The following is a 9,217-nucleotide window of genomic DNA, read 5'->3' as shown; positions in this document are numbered from 1 at the left end:
CTTCCTGCCTGCCGCAGCCGAGGGAGCCGCTGGGTCTCCCAGAGCAAACCCTCAGCCTCCCGCTGTTCTCCCCACTGAAATGGGTGTAAATTAGGAAGAAATGGATCCCTCTAGGTTTTCGGGCCGACCCCAATAAAAAGCTCATCCAACTGTTGTTTACGAGCCCCCAGCCTGGAGGAAGAGGCCATGATTTCTAATCACTGAACAACCAGCCCTTGATCAGACTTACTAAAGAGTCATTTCCAAGTTATGTAGTTGGGCCCCCGGGGACTGGGAATCAGAAGGCTCGTTTGATATTTTTTTTTTATTGGATTAATGAGCAGATGGATGGAGCTGCCGGCTAAGAGATAATTCACGGGGAATAGACCCATTTACCCTGTGTGTGACAGAGCTGCGTTCCGAGATGGGACAACGCTCTGTCACCCAGCTGCTGGCAGGGTGGGCCATGGTCTCACGTGCCCCCTCCTCTTTCCTTTTGTTCACTTGTCTGCCTGCATCACCCATCCCTATGCTGCACAGGTGACAGACCTGGGCTTCGTCTATTCCTAGCCACGTGGCCTCGGTCAGGTCCCTTCCCCCTGCCTTGGGATCCTCATCTATAAAATAAGGATTGGGGTGCCTGGGTGGCTCAGTCGGCTGAGCGTCCGACTTCAGCTCAGGTCCAGATCTCGCAGTCCGTGAGTTCGAGCCCCACGCCGGGCTCTGTGCTGACAGCTTGGAGCCTGGAGCCTGTTTCGGATTCTGTGTCTCCCTCTCTCTCTGCCCCTTCCCTGCTCATGCTCTGTCTCTCTCGAGAAAGTCTCTGAAAAATGAATAAATGTTAAAAAAAAATTTTAATAATAAATAAATCAATAAATCAAATAAGGATAATAACAACAGTAGCCACTTCCTGGGGCGGTTATAATGGTCATATTAGGTAACCCACGTAAAAGGATTTATTTAGCTGTAGTGGGGATTCGACGTTTCTTGGCTGGACGTGATTACCGATCATCTCCTCCTCGCAGGCTCAACTGACCCAGTTCCAGCCCCCACTTGCAAGAGTGTTGCCCCGGGTTCTGTGGAAGCCTGACTTGCTTTGGGCCCCCGGGCAAAGCCTGTCTGACTCTGTTTCCCCACCTGTCGACTGCGTCTGGGAATCCCTCCTTGCCGGGTGACGAGGGACTCCATGAGTTCACGTCAAGCCCTTGGGGGTGCGGGGGTCATACTAGGTCCTGGTAAATGGCCAGTGTGACTATCCGCCATCTTGCTTTGGGCTCCTCCGAAGCAGACCCTGACACAAGCATGTGAGTACAAGTAGTTTCTTTGAAAGAAGTTCCAGGAGGAGAGAAAATGGGATGAGGAAGGGAAAGCAGCCTAGAAAGGGTATGTGATCAAACCAACGGTGACCACAGCGTAATCCCACCGGGGAAACTCTGGAAGCCAGCACAGAACACTCCTCAGAGTATACACCCAAGGGCCAAGGGAGCGTGAATATTTATACACCATCTCCCGTCACTCGCTGGTTGAGGGGAGCTCCTGGTGGACATTAGTCCCCTAGTTCTTCTAGTCTTGGCAGAGAAGGTTCTGGCAGCCGTAGGAACCTCTCAGGCAAAGAAATACAAGTGCCAGCAAGCAGAAATGGGGTCGGTGTCCACGGCTGTGGAAAGATGGGTTGGGGCACTGATATGGTCCTACAATGGGGTAGGAGCTCACCAGCTTTAAAATCCTGGACATGCTAGAAAACGGTTTGCTCCCATGCCTGGAAAAGTTGTGGGTTGTTCTCCTATGCACGTGTTTAAGACACTCAGCCTAGTTTGCAAGCAAGCCTGCATTCTGAACATTCTAGGACATTCCAGCACATCCCAGGGGACGGCTCCAAGAAAAGACTCAGGGAAGCCCAGGCAAGCCCTTGATGAATGTGGGGCAACCGTTTTGCTACGAGACAGGGGAAGAACACTTACTTGTAAAAGAACGAGATATTTGTGATTCCCAAAGCAGGGAAAGGCTGTTCTTGCCCAGTGAGACTGAACACATTCATTTTGTAACAGGGTGTCATCGCACCTTGCTGGGATAGGTGCAGGGCAAACCACAGCTGGCCCACAGTGGGTTCCAACGCCCTGAAATCTGACTGTGGACATATAACTGTTCAACTCAGACCTGCATAGACGAGCTGGCTTCGGGACAGGACATTCTGCTATTAATCATCAAAACTCTGAGCTGTCAAAGAACCATCCCGAGACCACAGTCTCATTGCACCATGGACCTCATCCGCACACCTAAGATGCACCCTGGAGACTCTCCTCTTGGCTACGAGCTCCTGCTTCTCCTCTGCTCTCCCCTGACTTCCCCACCACCCCTCCTTACAGCTACGCAGAGTTCCGTGCTTGTGAATGTACAAGACAACTTCCTCTTTCTTTTCTATTTTTAAGTTTATGTCTTTATTTGTGAGAGAGACAGAGACAGCACAAGGGAGGGAGGAGCACAGAGAGAGGGAGAGAGAGATCCCAAGCAGGCTCCGTGCCACCGGCGGGGGAGCCTGACGTGGGGCTCGAACCCATGAACCGCGAGATCACGACCCGAGCTGAAACCAAGAATCGGCCGTTTAACCAACGGAGACACTCAGGTGCTCCACGACTTCCTCTTTCTGAAAGACGCGTAGGATTTCCTGGCGGGGATCTACCACAACATCTTTAACCAATCCCCTACTGACGGGTTCTTAGTTCGTTTCTAATACTTTGCTTTTATCAGTAAGGAGTCCGTCCACCGCCTCATTGTAACCAAATTCTGGCATTTTCGCCAAAAACGTACATGTGCTTTCTGAGGCCGGACCATGGGCAATTAGAAAGCCTTTCCCTGACAGGCCTCAGGGAGGAAGGCTGGCCTCCCTGCACCAGACCTGGTGAACAGCCTGCGTGTGGCAGCCCGTCCCGCTCTTAACATAACCTGCGTTCCTAGCCCAGCCACCTGCGGTCCTAAGTGTCTTCATCTAAGACCTTCATCAGAGGGCTTCTCTAGATGTCCTTCTTCTTCCTTTGCACCCCTGCCACACAGGGAGAGAAGGGAGATGCCTGGCAGACAAGATTCCCCCCCCCCAACCCTGGGGCCACTAAAGACTCAGGACTCAGGACTTTCTACCTCCAGCCCACCCCCCTGGCCCTCTCTCCCCTGGCCCAGGGTCCATAAAACTACCAGAGGCTTCAGCGTGGGTCTTCTTCTCCAGTGAGACAGTCCCCACGTCTACACTGACCCCTCTGCATTCCAACCCACGGTGGAAAGGGAACAGGGGGGGTGGCGGTACTTTCTCTGGTGTGAGCCTCTTGCTTCGACGATCAGAGTGAATGACTGAAGACTTCACCGTTACTTTCATGTGGGCTCGTTGTCGCTTTAATCCACTACCCAGGCACACGGCAGGCCAGCTCCCTCTCCAGCTCCGCCGAGCTCTTGACAATAAATAGGGCTTCAGTGAAGAGCTCGGGCCATCCATCACTTCTCTTCACACATCCACTCATGTATATGTGCAGGTACATCGGTGAAATCAATATCCAGAAATGGGATCCGATAATTGGAAGAGACTCTTCCATGATTCAGCGATTGAGTATTTGCTCATGGTCTCTCCTCTCACACACTCTCCCCTTCTCCTGAGGTGGGGCCTGAGCGCCCATGGAATCATGGCAGTGGAGGGGGGAGGGGCGTTGGTAGTAAATTATTCAACCTTGCTCAGAGGGAAGTCTGATAATCGCCCTCGGGCCAAGAGGTAACCTCTAAGCCCTTCGGAAGTCTTGCTCCATCTGGGGGCATTGGGCGTGTCTTCCAGTGTGATCTATGCTGGGGGCTTTGGGTCCCATGGCATCATCTGGAGCCCCCAAGGGGCTGGAGACTACAGTCATTGACATGGGGTAGGAGGGCAGGGCGGTCAACCAGTGCCCACAGATGAAACCCTGGACAACAGGGCTCTGGACAACAATGCTTGGGTGAGCTTCCTGGTTGGCAACACTCTGTGCACATTGTTATACATTGACGGGGGGAGGGGGGTGGGGGGCAGGGAGGGGGAGTAAGGCCTTTGCAAATCCGCAAGGAGAGGTCGACCGGAAGCACTGTGTTTGGAACTTTCCTGGGCTCTGCCCTCCGAACCTCTTGCCTTGGCTGATTGTAATTGGTATCTTTTGTTTTCAACAAACTTTACCTTGAGATGCACAGCTTCCTGCGAGTTCTATGAGTTCTTCTAGCAAATCACGGAACTCACGGGTGGTCTTGGGGACCCTCAAACTTGCGATGGGTGTCAGAAATGAGGGTGGTCTTGGGGACTGTAGCCTACCTCTAACTTCACAGGGGATCCTCTGTTCTCTGGCTCCTTTGGCCATGAGACACATTGCTGGCCTCAGACACTTGATATCTGTCTTCTCTGGCTTGGAGGGGCCCGGGGGACCCCCACTCCTGCTGCCAGCTGACTCATCCTGAGCTCTGCTCTTGTGGGCACCGCAAACTCTGTGTTCGTCAGACTTCCCAACTACAAACTCCAGAATCCACTCTGGTTAGTATAGGCAGGAAGGGGGTTTCAGCCTCCAGAGCTTTGAAGATCATCTGTTGCAACGACCCTTCTGTATATGTCTCGAGTCCAGACCTCTCCTGAGACTCTGGCCTATCCCCTAACTACAGACTTGACATCCCCCTTGAGCTAACTGGATTTGGGTGTGGGGGAGGGGGGGAGGGGCGGTGCACATGGCCCGTGTGACAAAGGGATCTGTAAAAGCGTCCTGAGGATTTCCACTGGAGTCTGGTGCATAAATCCCACCCCCCGCCCGGCACATCCACCTGGGCCTGCTTCTCCCAGCCCACACGGGAACATTGGTAGTAAAACACAGCAGAACAGACAACTGTTTTATGGGCCAGAAGAAAATGATTTCCCACCCGAGGCCACTAAAGAATCTAGGGCTCCGTTCTCCACTTCCCTCAGAGAAGGCTTTCCTCCCGCCTCAAGTGATCTCGTGGGGCCCTAACAGCAGACCTATCAGCAAAAATCCCAGGGACAGGCAGGCTGTGTTTCAAAGGATGCCCTTGACATTACTATGTCATGTTGGGGTACAGGGGTAGGCCCATCACCTCAGCACCCAGACCCGATCAAGCCCGGGTCTCCTCCAGCCCCACCCCTCCGCTGCTAGCTAGCTTTCTAGAACCTGTCACGCCATCAAGAATGGTCCTCCAAGGGGCGCCTGGGTGGCTCAGTCAGTTAAGCGTCAGACTTCGGCTCAGGTCGTGATCTCATGGTTCGCGAATTCAAGCCCCACACCTGGCTCTCTGCTGTCAGCACAGAGCCCGCTTCAGATCCTCTGTCCTCATCTCTCTCTGCCCCTCCTGCTCTCTCCCTCTCTCTTAAAAATAAAAAAAAAAAAAATTAGGAAAAAAAAAAAAAAGAGCAGCTCTCCAAGAAATGCCCCTGCAGAGAATCATTTCAAGAGAAATATAAAAGGGGCGCCTGGGTGGCTCAATTGATTAAGCATCCAACTCTTGACCTTGGCTCAGGGTCCACGACCTGAGTTCAAGCCCTGCATCAGACTCTGCCCTGGTAGCACAGAGCCTGCTTGGATTCTCTCTCCTTCTCTCTGCCCCTCCCCCACTTGTGATTTGTGTGTGTTGAGGGATCCTTGCATCCCATGGATACATCCCATTTGGTCAGGGGGTCTGGTCATTTTAGGATGAGACTGAATTTTATTTCTTATTATTTTGTTGAGGATTTTTGCATCTATAGTCATCAGAGGTGTGGTCCTGCAGCTTTCTTTTCTTGTGCTGTCTTTGTCTGGCTTTGGCATCAGGGTAACACTGGCCTCAGAAGCTGAGTTTAGAAGTGTTCCCTCCTCTTCAATATTTTGGAAGAATTTGATAAGGATTGGTATTAATTCTTCTTTAAATGTGTGGTAGAATTCTCAGTGAAGCTGTCTGATCCTGGGCTTTTCCCTGTTGGGAGGTCTTTGATTACAGATCTAATCTCCTTACTAGTTATGGGTCTGCTCAGACTTTCTGTTTCTTCCTAATTCAATCTTGGTCGGTTGTATGTTTCTAGGAATGTATCCTTTTCTTCTAGCTTACCCAATGTATTGGCATATAATTGTTTATGGTGGTCACTTGTCATCCTTTTTATTTCTGTCATCGGTTGTAATGCCTCCTCTTTCATTTCTGATTCTATTTGAGTCTTCTTTTTTTCTTAGTCTAACTAAAGGTTTACCCATTTTTCTGATCACTGTTAAAAAAACATCTCTTAAGTTTCATTGGTTGTCCCTGCCCAGTTAACCCCTCCTTTCCCCCCAGCAAGAAAATATGCACTAGCTAGATCATAAACAAACAAATGATATCTCCTTGTTCAGAATTCTGAAAGCTTGTCACCAGATCCACAGTTCATTTGGCACCTGATCTTGTAGTATTGTGGATTACTATTTAAATATTTGGTTACGTAACTTCTCCCGAGTTTTACGTCTAACCTCCCTAAGTAAATTATAATTTCCTTGAAGGCAGGAAACAGATATTATGTGTCTTTGTGTCACCCGTGGCTCATTGCGATACTGAGTTGGGCACTTAATATGTACCTGGTGATTTGATTCGAAGTCTCTTATCACTTAACCTAATACTCCAACCTTTTCCCCAATTATGGGCTGCCTTAGGCCCTTACCACATAGCTCTTCCAACTCACAGTCAGTTGTTAATTATCTCCACAAGCCTCTGCTTGTGCTGCACATGCGCAGTTGCCCCTGCCTTTCACTTTCATGGCACTGCTGTTCAGATCACAGAGCTCCTCAAAGAATTTCCTCACCGTCTTCTCACTCTTTCAGATGATCCTAAGCTCTCTGTTGGGGTTCCGGGAGTACTTGGGTGGTGTGGGGAATGATCCATGAAATGTTAAGTTAAGAAGATGGAAACCCGGGGCGTCAGAAAACAAGAGAGGACCCAGAGGACCTACATTTTGGAGATTGATCAAAGGCTGCAGGGATGGGAGACCTGGTAGGTAGATTGAAATGAAATTTGCCATAGTTAATGTTTTGGTGAATTTCCTTAACAACTTTCCATTTTAGGGGACCCTATTCATGGTTAAAGTCGTGTAGAGGGAGTACAGAGTGGGGTGGCTCCAACAGAAAAAGTCCCTCTTAGCTCTAACCTTCCCTGATTTGAAGTCCCTTACTGATATGGGTTGAATCGTGTCCTCCAAAAAAGACGTGCTGAAGCTTTAGCCCCAGAACCTCAAAATGTGACCTTATGACCTTATGAGGAAGTAGGGTCTTGATAGACGTAATAATCACTAATGGGGTCATTAGGATGGGCCCTAATCCAATATGACTGGTGTCCTTAAACAAAGGGGGGAAATTTGGACACAGACACAGACACACACAGAGGCAAGAAGATGTGAAGACGGCGATCTGATGACAGAGACAGAGCTTGGACTGATGTAGTAGCAAGCTAAAAAAGTGCTTGAGGCTCCCAGATGCTAGGAAGAGGTAAGGAAGGATTCTCTCCAAAGTCTCAGAGGGAGCACAGCCCTGTGGATACCTTGATTTCAGATTTCTGGCCTCCAGCACTGAAAGGCAATAAATGCGTGTTCTCTGAGCCACCCAATTTGTGGTCCTTTTTCACAGCAGCCCTCCCAAACGAATATGCTTACCTTCTCCATGCTTCCTTTCCCTTATCCATAAAATGGGCTCCTAACGTCAACCTCACAAGAATGGGAGGGTTTCAGCTGAGATAAACATACCAATGGGCTTTAAATTCGCCACACAAAAGTCTTCGCACTGAAATAACCACAGGTGTCCCAGGGATCCTCTTGAGAGGAAAATCTTCCAGAGCGTTCCCTGGGAGAAGGGTTCCCAGGTGGCCATGTTCTTTTCTCAGGGCTCAGCTCCCTCAAGACCCTCCCTGCCTGCCCAAGTGAGTTGCACATGTGCTGAGGCAGAGAAGCAGATGATGGTGGCTGTTTGGTGCTCAGTTATTTGGGAAAAAAGTTTTGGTTTCCGTGAGAACATTCAGTTTACCCAATCTACGTGCCAATGGGGGAAGAGAGAAAGTTTACTCATTCTACAAATATTTATGAAGTCTGCATTATGTGCCAGGTGTTGTTATGATACTTGGCATATATCAGTAAACAAAACAGACCCCCAAATCCCCACCTCTGTAAAGCTTATATTCTAGTGGGGAGAGAGAGGCAATAAACAAAAACATAATATGTTAATTATGTGGTTAATTAAGAGATGATAATGGCTATGGGAGAAAACAGAGCAGGGTTATAATCCAGTCTTTATTTCATTGCTCAAATAGTCCGTGCTTTAAGCCATTCGGAGCAATTCACTTCTGTCTTTTCACTACGGCCCCAGCTTTTTCTGTGCACTTCCTTTCTCTCTAGCACCATAATATGTTTCAGGCTCATCTTTATGCAAGCTCTGGAATTAACCATATCTTCAAAGAACTTTGGTTTTTTTAATAGGAAAATGATACGCAGGAGCCACTGTCTGGGCACTAAGTATCTCTGACTAAATATCACTAAATATGGTTCTGAGAGTCAAGGCTATACCAGAGGGTGTAGTTGCCAGCCCTTGGTATTGTCAGTATTTCTAATTTTAGCCATCCTAAGAAGCATGTAATGGCATCTCACTGTGGCTTGAATTTGCATTTTCCTAATAGCTGTGTGAATACCTTTTCATGTGCTCAATGGCCATCTTTACATCTTCTTTGGTGAAATATCAGTTCAAGTCTTTAACATATTTTCTAATTTGATTATTATCTTAAAGTTGAGTCTAGAGAGTTCTTTCCATAATCTGGATACAAGTCTTTTGTCAGATATGTGATTTGTACCTATTTTCTCCCAAATTGTGGCTTGTCTCTGCACTTTTTTAGTAGGATCTTCCACACATCAAATGGTTTTCATTTTGATGAAGTCCCAGTTATTAATTATTTTTCTTCTATGGCTTGTGCTTTGGTCTAACGTCTAAGAACTCGAGTTCACCAAGCCCCAGGTCATGAAGATCTTCTCCCATAATTTCTTCTAAAGGTTTGGTAGTTTTGCATTTTATGCTTAGATTTATGATTCATTCTGAGTTAATTTTTGCATACAGTGTATAGTTTAGGTCAAGGCTCATTATGTTTCCCTTTGTAAGTAAATCCATTCGTGCCAACGCTATTTTTTGGAAGGACTATCCTTTCTCCATTGAGTTGCTTTCACACCTTTGTCAAGAATCTGTTCGTCATACTTGTGTGGGTCTGT

The sequence above is a fragment of the Lynx rufus genome, unplaced genomic scaffold (assembly GCF_022079265.1).
Source record: "Lynx rufus isolate CCGP_SWC_20201006 ecotype Redwood Valley unplaced genomic scaffold, mLynRuf1.p SCAF_8, whole genome shotgun sequence".
Taxonomy (NCBI): Eukaryota; Metazoa; Chordata; class Mammalia; order Carnivora; family Felidae; genus Lynx; species Lynx rufus.
The sequence above is the reverse complement of the archived record's forward strand: the minus strand, read 5'-3'. Positions refer to the sequence as shown.